At 34.3% G+C, this 14,057-nt stretch overlaps 1 pseudogene across 1 annotated transcript; it reads left to right on the forward strand.

Annotated features, from left to right (window-relative positions):
* Positions 1–2,248: 2,248 nt before the first annotated feature.
* LOC149258754 (proline-rich receptor-like protein kinase PERK3) lies at positions 2,249–6,878 on the forward strand (annotated as a pseudogene). Its single transcript, XR_016256926.1, has 7 exons — positions 2,249–4,097; positions 4,528–4,614; positions 4,689–4,759; positions 4,830–4,906; positions 4,995–5,142; positions 5,255–5,416; positions 5,554–6,878. The product of XR_016256926.1 is annotated as a proline-rich receptor-like protein kinase PERK3 (transcript).
* The last annotated feature ends 7,179 nt before the right edge of the window (positions 6,879–14,057 follow it).

The following is a 14,057-nucleotide window of genomic DNA, read 5'->3' on the forward strand; positions in this document are numbered from 1 at the left end:
TATTATATGTTTTTGAAGTAAAATGGTCTTGTAAAAGAGAATAACATAAATTTTATTCACCACCAGGACAATATGTTTTTAAAGTTTTGAAAATGAGTTTGAGTTTTTTCTAAAAATATATACTTTTAACTTTTTATTTATGAAAGACTATGTTTTTGAAATTTTGAAAATGATATTGTAAGTAGAAGAATTTTCTTCAAAATATTTAGTTTTGAATTTTTATTAATTTATATACTAAAAATCATCATTGTAAAATAATAATTAACTTTAATAACATGAGATAATATATTATTGAATAAATATTTTGATATATATTATAAATTAATTCTTATAAATATTAACCCACTATTTAATTTATATAACATTGCAATGTTCAACCATTATTTAATTAACATTCCAGGAAGCCAGTAACACAACAGTAGTTTAACATACACAATCAGGCGATTGCAGTAGTTCACCTATAAATACAGACCATCGACATAAAGCAGACATTCGAAGCAGGGTTGAAGGGTGGGGACTCTCCAAGGCTGTATATACACTGTGTATATGTACAGTTGTGTGAAATCTACAAGGCATTGGTCATGGAGCCTGTAACCAAATCAAGAGTGGAGGAGCACACAGCCGAGTGGAGGGATTGATCTGTATATCTACTTTCTCTACAGCACCACCACCATCCACCCTGCAGTCGTCCTCTGCACCACGGTCATCTGGGCCTCCAACTTTAACATCCCCTACACGACTCAGCAACACTAAATCTACGATGCATTGGTCATGGAGCCTGTGACCAAATCAGTAGTGAAGGAGCACACAGACGAGTGTAGAGATTAATCTGTATATTTACTTTTGTCTACAGCACCACCACCACCTACTATGCAGTCGTCCATTCCGCCTCGCTCATCTGGATCTGCAGCTTTGACATCTCCCACAGGACTCAGCAACACCAGTCTTTTGATTACTGCCATTGCGGTAGTGGGTGTCGTTGGAGTTGTGTTGGTCTGCGTCCTCGTAGCATGCTGCCTCTGGCAGAAGCAAAGGAGGAGTTCTGGGCGGTACCATCCGAACCCATCTAACCCTCGCGAAGGTATGTTTCTCTGTAACCTTCTGCATGATTTGTTTTTGGTCATTTTCAGATCAGTAGTGAAAATATGGAAGCATCAGGTAGCATTATAACAAGAATATTATAAGTGTAGTCCGACCTAAATTTTGTTCAGCTTGCCCAATTACATGACCTATGGAGTGGCAGCCTCCACAAATGTTTCGCCAAATCTTTTATTTATTTATCTATTTTCAAATGGTGTTGGAGGATGTTGCTTAATCTAGTTGGAATTTATTGAAGCTAGAATTTATTGAAATCACAAGTTTGATGGGTATAGTCAAAAAACTAGTTCAAATAAGACAAATCAAGATCTCACCTCAATTTTTTTCACCAGAATTTATTGAAGCTGGAATTTATTGAAATCACAAGTTTGATAGATACAGTCAAGAAAACTAGCTCAAATAACACAAATCAACATTTCACCTCAAATTTTTTCACCAAATTCTGACACCAGCAAGTCCAAAAAATTACACTAAAAATAACTCATATTTTTAGTATTGGCTGAGGTTTTAGTGGAGCAACACTGAGTCTTTTCAGCTGTTAGATCTTTTTATGTTAAATGCAAATGAGTTAAAAAATATAAGGTTTAGTTTAAATTATAGATGAAATATTTTTTTTTTTGAATTTTTTTAATATAATTTCAAATCAAATTATGATTTTTTATTGTTTAAAATAATTTTTTGAATGTATAAATATATTCAGTATCTTAAAATTTATCTAGATATTTAAATTATATAGATTAAATAATTTAAACTTGAATTTTAAAAAAAAATTATCAATTTAAAATGCACTTGAAAAAATATTATTTCATTTATAAATTGAACTATTCAATATTATAAAATCTTTCAAATAAAACTATGATTTCTTGTATTATTCAAAAAAGTTAAACTTAAGTTTTTTAAAAAATTATCAATTTAAAATGCACTTGAAAAGTATTATTTCATTTATAAATTGAACTATTCAATTTTATAAAATCTGTCGAATAAAACTATGATTTCTTGTGTTATTTAAAATATTTTTTGAATGTATAAATATATTCAACACCTTAAAATATATCTGGACACTCAAATTATATAAATTAAACAATTTAAACTTAATTTTTTTTTAAATGCACTTGAAAAAGGGTTCTTTCATTTATAAATTTAACTACTCAATTTTATAAAACCTTTCACCCATAAATCGTGGGAACAACTTGTTGATAGTTTATTTATTAATTTTAAACTGAGTTTACCGAGTTGAATTTATTTATTTATTTTAAACTGGGTTGGGTGGAACAATTTTATTTATTTATAATTAAGTTGGTTAGAGCAATTTTATATATTTGTTTGTTTTAAACTGACTTGGATGAACAAATTTATAATGCAGAGTATATAGATCTACAGATTTTTAGGGAGCCCCTTTCATAGGCAATGGCAATGAGTAGTGGGTTTAGAAGAGTTCACTATTTTTAATTGATGGCATATATAGCTATTTGATGTTGCTTATATTATATTATGGTTAATTTTTTATTCTATGAAGCTGTGTTTTTCTTGTTTGGTGTAATATAACCAGGTAATTTTCTATTTGTGGAACCTTTACAACTTGTTTTACAAGAATCTACTTTACACTTCATAGCTTTAGTTTCCAGCACTCTTAGTTACGAAAACCTCCCTTGAGCCAGAGGAGATCTGGTCTAAAGAATTTCGGAGAGTTGACAAGATAACAAATTGAATAATAACACCCATCTCAAAATATAGTATAAACTTTCTTTATCAGTAATAGATCAACTATCTTTTGGCATAAGCTGGATTTTCTAAATTTCTTTGCTTTACACATACCATCGCCTGCAATCCCAAATTAGCTGACATTTAGGTTAGCAACAATATATTCTTCTTCCTGTGCGGAGACTCCTCCCAGCCTCTATTACCATATCAATTGACAGGAATGTGTTCCTATAATTTTTTTGGGCAAAAGCTTTAAAACTTCAAGTAGTCAGAGATTTAGTGATCTGAAGCTTTATTCTCAATAAAGTTAATTGTTTTGAATAGAGTAGCATTATTTTTCCATGTTTAGGAAATTGATGCAATTCATATTTCAGTTAACTCTTCTCTTCGACATTGTGCAGATGACCTTTATGCGCGAACACCTCAATACCTGCCTTCTTTTCCTGACATTAAGACAACCACTGTTTGGGGGAATAATGATGTCAAAATTATCTCACCTCCATCCCATCCAGTTCATCTTGTCAATATGTTTGAACCTCAACCATCACCTCGTGTGTCCATGCCAAATCCTCCAACTTCCCAACCCGTACTTAACAGTGGAGTTGATTCAAGCTCTGGTTTTCCAGCATCACAGCAGCCATTACCTCGTCCACCTCCTATATTGATGCCATGTCCTCCACCTTCCCGACGTATATTTAACAGTGGAGATGATTCAAGGTCTGGTTTTCCCGCATCACAGCAGCCATTTCCTCCTCCACCTCCTGTATTCATGCCGTGTCCTCGACCTGTCCAACCTGTAGTTAGCAGTGGGGATGATTTAAGCTCTGTTTTTCCGGGATTACAGCAACCATTACCTCCTCCAACTTCTGTATTCATGCAATCTCTTCCACCTCCCCAACCTGTATTTAGCAGTAGAGATGATTTAAGCTCTGTTTTTCCAGGATCACAACAACATTTACCTCCTCCTCCTCCAGGCATTAGTCTTGGTATCTCAAAGAAATTCACCTATGAAGAGTTAGAGGTTGCTACAAATAGCTTCTCAGAGACCAATCTATTAGGACAGGGGGGTTTTGGATATGTATACAAAGGCATTCTTCCAGGAAACAAAAATATAGCGGTGAAGAAGCTCAAAGTTCGTGGGAGCGAGGGAGAATGTGGCTTTCAAGCAGAAGTGGAAATAATCAGTTGTGTGCATCACCGCAACCTTGTCTCATTGCTGGGTTACTGCATAGCTGGTAGCCAACGATTGCTTGTTTATGAGTTTGTTCCTAATAATACACTAGAGCACCATCTACATGGTAAGTCATATGCGTAATTCCATTATTCACTTATCATTATGCATATGATTTTGACTAGAAGCGAGCTGTTCCAACATCTGCGTTGGGTGAGACCTTCAACACTTCATTTGTGCATGTGTAATGCTAAAGAAACGCAGAAAAGAGCCCACAATTTAATTTTTTAAATTTTAACATAATGTCTAAACAAAAAAATGCTAGTATTAAGCATTTTTGAATAAGTAGCATAGATCCATTTTAATCTTCGATCTGTCATGCATTTAAAACATTGAGAACAAAAGGCTTACAGATCCCAGGATAAGATGAATCAATGCTAGTATCCTTTTAGATATGAGGAAAGAGTATTTCAGTAAATGTCAAATTGCTTCATGCTAGTAAAGTCACTTGAAATATAATTTCTATGATTTCCAATAAAGTTTATATTTTATGGCAGCTGAAGGTCAGCCTACCATGAAGTGGCCAACTAGATTGAAGATTGCAATAGGAGCAGCTCGTGGACTTGCTTATCTACATGAAGACTGTATGCTATATTGCTTTTGTCTTCTTACTTCAACACTATTTTATTATATATTTTGACATTGTTCTAAATTGCAGGTTATCCGAAGATAATTCATAGAGACGTCAAAGCTTCAAATATTCTACTTGACTCCAACTTCGAAACAAAGGTAACCTTATGTTCATGGTATGTTAAACCTCACAATATATGCTGAAATCTGATATAATCTTTTGTCACAGATTGCAGACTTTGGCCTTGCAAAACTTGCTTCAGAAGGTTCTCCTCGTGTCAACACAAGGCCTAAGGGGACTTTTGGGTAAATCTCTTTCCAGTGCATTTTGACTTTGTAGATACCTTTTGTACCTTTATACTGGAGCTCTGAGTCCCTATTGTTGGCTGGATAGGTATTTGGATCCAGAATATGCGTCAAGTGGGGAACTGACAGATAAATCTGATGTTTTCTCTTTCGGTGTCGTGCTGCTTGAGTTGATCACTGGCCGCCGGCCTCTAGATCTAACTCTATCATTTCCGGAAAGTAGTCTAGTCTATTCGGTTAGTACTTCAAATCGGAACTTATTTGTATACTGTTTTGACTGCTTAAATCTTCATGCAAACTTGGGTTAGAATTTATTCTAGGTGGTCTAAGTTTTTTATCACTCTGTAGGCCCGACCCTTGCTTGCTCGAGCAATGGAAGATGGCAATCTAGATGCCCTTGTTGATCCCCGCCTACAGAACAACTATAATGTGAATGATATGATGCGGGTAGTTGCATGTGCAGCTTCTTGTATTCAAAAGTCTGCAAGAAGTCGCTCGCGTATGGAACGGGTACAGTCCTTGCTTGCATAAGTTATTGGCCTTCAGACGTTTTTTTCCTTCAAAGTTCAAACTGATGGCATCATGATGCTTTCTGGGGAGGATTTAGTTGTAGAAATACCCGATCTGACAGCAGTTATGTTTTTCAGATAGTTCGTGTCTTGGAAGGTGATGTCCCTCCTGGCATTCTTCACAACGGAATCAGTCTGCCGCAGAGTACTCTGTAGGTCTCAGTGGGAGGATCTGTCTGTGTCGCTAGCCAATATAATGAAGACAGTGAAGAATCTCAAAAGATTGACTTAGGAAGTCAGGAACATGGTAGTGTGAGTACAGTGGCTCTACCAGTGAATGGGGTAAACCAATCTGTTTCTAGTAGATAATATCTACAAAGTAAGGAAGTGCATCCATCATTGAGAGGTCACATGTGCCTAGGATTAATGGGCATGACAGAACTCTCTCATGTACGACCTAATAGTACCTCTCTGGGAAACACACCGACAGAGATTTTCTATCAATGTATAGAAATTATTAGTCGCTTTGCAAATGTTTGCTGTTTGAAATATTACTTAATCTGCTTATTCTACCGGTATTTGCATTTATCAACAAATACACAGTTGATGTTTGGAATCCATGGATTCTTCTCTCCTCTCCTCTCCAGCTTGTTTTCTGGGGAAGCTTCTTGTTTTTCTCACAAGTATTATAATCAATGAAGCATAAATGTTCTCTGTAGAGCAAGCTAACTTTTAGTTTTTCAAACTAGGGCTTGACTCTTTCTTTGCTTGAGAGTGAAGTTCAGGTGAGGCTGTATACTGTATCTCTTCATGACTGCTATCAGCTACCAATAGAATGTTATAACAGATCTTGTGTGAATGAGCTTGTACAATAGCGCATGTGCAGTATAGGATGATGAATTTGTAACTCCTTCAGTTATGACTTTTTATATTTCTAGGCATAATACAGCTAGTCAATGTATAAAATTTCTAGGAATCAATACAAAATTCACTGTCATCAGTATGTAGTAATCAATTTCTTTTACCTTATTATTATTTGACCAAGTAAATTCTGCGCTTCTCATATTTGCTGGCTTCATGACTGGGGTGACATTTATTCATCCTAGCTTCTATCCTGTCCACTTGTTCTACATCCTGCAGACACTGTTTATAGGTTCCAACTTATCCATCCATAAAGAGAAAGATGGAGATAAGAGAGCAACCATCATACAAGTGTTTATCATGTTTGAACTGTTCCTAGAACTCATAGGTACAAATCCCAAAAGAATTAGAGAAATAGACCACTTCAAAATTGACATCAAGATTAGGAGCATACATTATGATTAGCATTAACGTAACATAGATTATAGGACTTCAAATTATTATCACATCTGTCTTTTTGGATGTTTTTGAAAACAATTATAAAGCCAAGAAAATGAATACATATCTATGTTGCCAGGAAACGTGGGTTATGTTGCCAGGAAACGTGGGTTCGGGGACGGGATGGGGACGGGGACGGAATTTTTGGAAACAGGGTGCGTGGGTTCATCGGGTAATATAATAATATTAAAAATTAATAATTATATTTTATAAATTATAATTAATAATATATATGAACTTTGAATTTGTATATTTTTTTTAACTTTAAAGTTTAAACAAGAAAACTTTAATCATTTAAACATGCACATCCTTGAACATTCAACATTCACCAAAAAAACTGTTCATTGTTTACATATTAACATGAATCATGATATATGTCCATTGCCATACTACATTCAAAATTTGCCTTAAGGCATCTTCAAAAGCCCCTGGTTTTGGGATGAGGGTTTTTGGAGTTTACTAATAACCGGTTTGTCATTTCAATCTTTATCTGGATGCCTCTGCACAATTACCCTCTCCTTATTAGGAATATGCGAATATAAGAGTAAGCATTCTCTTTCTTTGGAATCTGCAATGTAACAGTGAGTTGGAAATGCTCTGGAGGTAATTTCTAGACCTTGACATTAGCGTGATCCAAAAGTACATCATCGCTTGTGCCAACATATGAGTAAAAGTTGACTGGAGTCCAGCTCACTTAGAGAGTCATTTTAAAGTGAATTTGAGTCCAGGTCTCCAAAGCATCATTTTGAAGTGGAATGATTGTAGTCAAATCTATGTCAACTGACAAAGGAAGGATGCTTGTACCAAGGTTAGCATCTCAGATCTCACTAGGAAGAAAAGTAAACACTAACAATGCCTGAGATTGAATATGACTCCTAAGGCAATTTGAAAGAAGGAAGCCAGATACTCAGAATCAGGTGTTTTAATAATGTGCTAAGTTTCTCCTTTTAATCAACGAACAGCCATCTGACTACAGTCGTATAAACTGAAGCAAACCCTCATATGCATGTTATTCCTACAGTTCGAGCTTCAGGGATGAAGCAGTGGCATGATTTAGACGATTATGATCCAGAGCAAAGACCCCCCTTCAACCAATTCTAATGAAGTATGAGAATAAGTTTCACTGTAACTTCCACCAACCCTACATCATTCAATCGTGCAAAGATTTACTCCCCCTACACACATATAAAATATTTAAGATCCTCAAATGAGAAGATGCAGTGTATATCAGTGATCTGTAGGCCACATTAGGCATAGTTGTTTTTAGCTATTTTGATTCAAACCCGGAAACCCAATTTTAAAAATCAGACACCTAATCTGGGTCTGTTATACTCACAAACCAAATCATGAATATTGTCATGTACATTCTCCATTTGATAATGTAATTCTTTGTTAATTTTATTGATTCAAATTTCAAAATCAAGATGTCATACAAATTACAATAAAGATTTTCCTTGGAATTGTCCAATCACTTTTTATCGAAGACACTACTTTATAAGAAAAAAACTGCCACGGATTTCTTGAGCAAACTGAAAGTATATGTATATAATAATATATTTAATTACACAAAATATACAAATTTTAAACAAATTTGCTTTTGCAAGCATAATTTCCATCTGTTGACAGGAAAATCAAGAACAAGAACAATATGAACATAGTTATTACACTGCAAAACCGCATACCCTCAACTCAAAGCATACATTCCGGGGATGTCAAAAGGAAGTTGAGTGCGAAGCATTGAAAGATGAGAAGGATTATTACACTGCAAAACCGCATACCCTCAACTCAAAGCATACATTCCGGGGATGTCAAAAGGAAGTTGAGTGCGAAGCATGGAAAGATGAGAAGGATTTTTCACAGAAGACGTCCTCAACTCAATTTCATAGTTATTACATAGTGATTATGAAGAACCCAAAGAACCCAATTGGAAGAACCCAAGAATCCATTAAAAGAAAAGAACTCAATTTTTTTTGAAAAACCCAGTTCTTCTGGATTTTTCTGGAAAAAACCCATACCCAAATGCGGTAGTTGGGTGCGGGAACCCGGGACGGGTTCGAGAACCCCCACCTCCGGCTGCGAGAACCCGGGCAACATAGATACATATTGTCAGATGAATTTGTTTTGTTCAAACGAGGCAGAAAAGTGAATGGCAGCAATAGATTCCTACATATTAATGTTGCAAAAGAGAACTTGTTGGTTCCCACGTGTGATTTTCAGCTTCAAGGCTGACAATAGGAGGAATTATACAGTAAATGATATGCCTATCATATGCAGATTCCTGGGTTTTTTACCATCGGATCAAGCTCTACGATGGTGGATACAACTCAGATTGGAAAGTGAAAGGATACGATTTCACGATTAAATACACAGATTTCGAGTTTGGATGAAGCGGGGAATAAAACCCACTTACCTTTAACGCTGTCTCCAGATCTCCAACGAGTCTTCACTCAACAGGGTTTGTTTATAATGCAGCCCTTCCGGCTGCTCTCGTATTTCCATCATTCAACGCAGTCCATCTCGTTCATTCATCTTCCCGCTCTTGGCTCTTCCCGTCTCTTTTTACAGTAGCCTTGCTTTACGACCCACTGGTCGAATGCTCTGTTCGTTTGACCTTTGACACAGGCAGCCATCTCAATTTTCCCACTTTTGCCACACGTTCTTTTTCGCACTCACTCTATTCGATCCTGACAACCCTTAATAAATATCTTCGCACATGGTTGTTCTGGGTCACTAGACCGTTCTCGGCCTCCTTGGCTGAAGGTTCGCTCCCACTGTGTCTCGAAACGTCGCAAAACTCAGTGTGTCTGTGTATAATAATGCTTCCAGGTCAATCTTGAAGTCAACAGACATACCTGCCTCCCGGTCTTTGAAAGCAAGTCAAGAGACACACCTGCCTCTCGGTCTTTGAAAGCGCCCAAGCTCAATCATAAAGGCATTTGGGCCTCACTCGAGGAAGGTCAGCTGTTAATTTCATTTGGAAATATTCATTGAGCTATTTAACTTTTCAAGGATGGAAAGTTAAATACACTCTTCGTTAAAAAAATTCTATGATGAAATAGTGTTTTTTTAAAGATTTAAAACCTTAAAAATGAAATAGTGTCTTTTTAAAGTTTAAAACTTTCAAAAATTAAATTTAAAGAGTAGTTACATCTATAAAATCTCAATATAACTAGTAAATAAACAAAAAAAAATTCTCAAATACCATTTAAAAAAAAAGTAAGCATATGTTTCTTTTATTCATTCAATGATTTTCAGAAGTATTTGGACTTACATAATTGAAAATATAAATCTATTTTCCCAATAGAAATGGCTTTTTAGTCTTCATTTATTTCCATACATCATAAGTAACATTCCAATCTACCTCATTTAGAGCATGAGGTGCACATAGAGATAAAAACATTAATATATCTAGTGTCTCCAATGAAAGTCTTTATCTATCATCATTTTTTATGTTGTTTAATTTTCAGAAGCTTCTTTCACACACTGATGCGGTCGCTGGGATAATGAGAATAGCTTGTCATAATTAAATCAAATATGGAAAGTCTTCAAACCATTCAGATTCATCTCCACATAGATCACATGCCATACATATGCTTTCTATGGTATGATTTACAAATTGTACAAATAAATTCATCCATTTCAACCAAACATCTAGCAGTATCCACAGTAGATGATTCTAAATTTTTCACATCAACATTTCAACTATCTTTTTGTTGAACAATCTATATCATTCACTTCTTCATAATAATATTGATAATTGAAAAACTTAGCCATGTTAAATACATGTAAATCTATGAATCTCTTATCTAAAGATTTAATCACCTTTACAATAAAACATTTTCCCAAGAGAATACAATCATCTAGTAGCCCCGATCTTTTCATCTTTGGAAAAATTTCAAACCTCAATGGTTGTAGATGTACCATACCTATGGTATCTGCAAATTCAAGGGTTCCCCTTTATGCTTTAACTAAAAAATAAGATGTGCACTGCATCTACACCAAAAGTGCTTCCCAAAAAATCGTTTACGAAGCATGCCAATAGAAACATCTAAAGTAGTGCCAATAGATGTAATATCTAACATGATCCTCTTCGAAACTTTGATTCAACTTATTTAGTTCAATGAACATGTCTGCAAGTAAATGGATGCAAAATTGCACTTGAAATATCGTTGCCAACTCATACATTTTTTCTCCCCTAACTTCCAATCCTTTAACAAAGAATGCATGAGTTTAACGAGTCTTTCCATGACCTTTCCTCTAGAGAGCCGCCTAATTTGATGAATTCGAAAGACCACTAACTTAGTGATTTGAAATGTATACATTAGCTCTCTCAATTTTCCATGTCTTTTAGTTGATTTCCCGAGCCATGAATAAACTTTGTTTCCAAATTTGTTAATATATTGCAACTCTAGAAAATGAGATGAAGCCTCATTGGTTGTTAATGCTTCCCTATGAGCTATGCAATCAATAACTAATAAATGAGGAGCATACAAATCTTTGAAGATAAACCTTCATGAATACCCATCATGGAAGATGCACCATCTGAACCAAAACCAACAAACTTCATCAAATATAAATCCATTTATGCTAAAAGAGTTCTCACTAGATCATACATTCATTGAGTTATTCCATCCTTTATTTGAAGCATACATATAAACTTTGTTAAACATTGACCTCTCCCTCCATTCATCAAATATGTAATATAAAAAATCAATTAGTGTTCCATAATTTGACTAGTGCTTTTATCAACTAAAATCGAGTACAATGAGCTACGTAAAATCTCTTCTTTTAGTTTTGTTCCAATACACCTCTTTAGCAGCTTGAAGAAACTATTTTCTTGGTGTGGTATTTGTGTATGGAAATTATTCAACTAAGTAATGCCAATGGATCTAATATCAATATGATCCTATTCGAAATTTTGATTCAACTTATTTAATTCAACGAGCATGTTTGCAAGTAGATGGATGCAAAATTGCACTTCAAATATCATTGCCAACTCATACATTTTTTTCTCCCCTAACTCCCAATGCTTTAACAAAGAATGCATGAGTTTTACAAGTATTTCTGTGACCTTTCCTCTAGAGAGCTACCTAATTTGATGAATTTGAAAGACCAATAACTTAGTGATTTGAAATGTATATATTAGCTCTCTCAATTTTCCATGTCTTTTAGTTTATTTCTCAAGCCATGAATAAACTTTGTTTCCAAATTGTTAATATATTGCAACTTTGTTAAATGAGATGAAGTCTCATTGGTTGTTAATGCTTCCCTCTGAGCTATGCAATGGATAACTAATAAATGAGGAGCATAGGAAGCTTAGAAGATAAACATTCGTCAATACACCTGATGGAAGATGCATTATCTGAACCAAAACCAACAAACTTCATCAAATATAAATCCATTTATGCTAAAAGAGTTCTCACTAGATCATGCATACATTGAGCTATTCCATCTTTTATTTGAAGAAAACGTATAAACTTTGTTAAGCACTGACCTCTTCCTCCATTCGTCAAATATGTAATATACACAATCAATTGTTGTTCCATACTTTGACCAGTGCTTTCATCAACTAAAATTGAGTAAAATGGGCTATGTAAAATATATTATTTTAGTTTGTTCTAATACACCTCTTTAGCAACTTGAAGAAACTCTTTTCTTGGTGTGGTATTTGTGTATGCAGGATATTCAACAGAGTAGTGCCAAAAGAAGTAATATCAACATGATCCTCTTCAAAATTTTGATTCGAATTTTTTTAATTCAACGAGCATGTCTGCAAGTAGATGGATGCAAAATTGCACTTGAAATATCGTTGCCAACTCATACATTTTTTTCTCCCCTAACTCCCAATCCTTTAACAAAGAATGCATGAGTTTAACAAGTCTTTCCATGACCTTTCCTCTAGAGAGCAGCCTAATTTGATGAATTTGAAAGACCACTAACTTAGTGATTTGAAATGTACACATTAGCTCTCTCATTTTTCAATATCTTTTAGTTGATTTCCCATGCCGTGAATAAACTTTGTTTCCAAATTTATTAATATATTACGACTCTGGAAAATAAGATGAAGACTCATTAGTTGTTAATGCGTCCCTATGAGCTATGCAATGGATAACTAATAAATAAGGGGCATACGAAGCTTAGAAGATAAACCTTCGTGAATACCCCTCATGGAAGATGCACCATCTAAACCAAAACCAACAAACTTCATCAAATATAAATCCATTTATGCTAAAAGAGTTATCACTAGATCATACATACATTGAGTTATTCCATCCTTTATTTGAAGAAAACATATAAACTTTGTTAAACATTGACATCTTCCTCCATTCGTCAAATATGTAATATAAACAATCAATTGGTGTTCCATAATTTGACCAATGCTTTCATGAACTAAAATTGAATAAAATGGGCTATGTAAAATCTCTTCTTTTAGTTTGTTCCAATACACCTATTTAGCAACTTTAAGAAACTCTTTTCTTGGTGTGGTATTTGTGTATGCAGAATATTCATCTGTTAGAAGCACGTGTAGAGTGCATTTATACCTATTCAAGTCATATATTGACTTATATACTTCTAAATATAAATCATCTATAGCAAAAAAATACATGTTTTCAAGTATTGATATAATTCCCTCCTTCTCAACATCTACCGTTAGTTCTACATGTTTAGTGATTGGAATATGGCTTCATTTGCTTTTTCCCTCCAAAATTTGTAAAAAAAAATTATGAGTTTTTGATTTGACATGTCCACTTAGACCACTAAATTGAAGAGTGGTAGTTCCCTCTTTTGCAAATGGAGTCTCACTTTAAATTTAACACATCAAAAACATTTTATCCTTTCATTACCATTACAATATTTTACAACATAAGCCCATGGAAATCTTATATTTCATTTATATTCAACAAGCTCTACACTATTTGATTCATTATATTCATGTAGATGAGCATCAACTTCATTTTCAATATTACATGGTTGATTAGAATGTTGTGCAAGGTGAAATGATTCAACAATTGACAATTACCTTTTATACTTCTTAGGAAGATCAATAGGAGACATTTTTCAAGATTTACACCTATTAAATAAATAAAAACAATAGAATAAGTAAATACATAAATTGAAAATCCCTTAGCAAGATTGAGATAGACAAAATTCAACCTTAACAAGATGCCATAGGATTTGCCTATAGATTTCTTGACAAATTATTCATTGCTTTGTTGTATTATGTTTTGTAACATTCAACTAAACATGTAGCTTTATGATGGAGAACAAGCGCTTCATGAAAA

The sequence above is a fragment of the Pinus tabuliformis genome, chromosome 6 (assembly GCF_031772625.1).
Source record: "Pinus tabuliformis cultivar Carrire ecotype Pingquan chromosome 6, CPIR1, whole genome shotgun sequence".
Lineage (NCBI taxonomy): Eukaryota > Viridiplantae > Streptophyta > Pinopsida > Pinales > Pinaceae > Pinus > Pinus tabuliformis.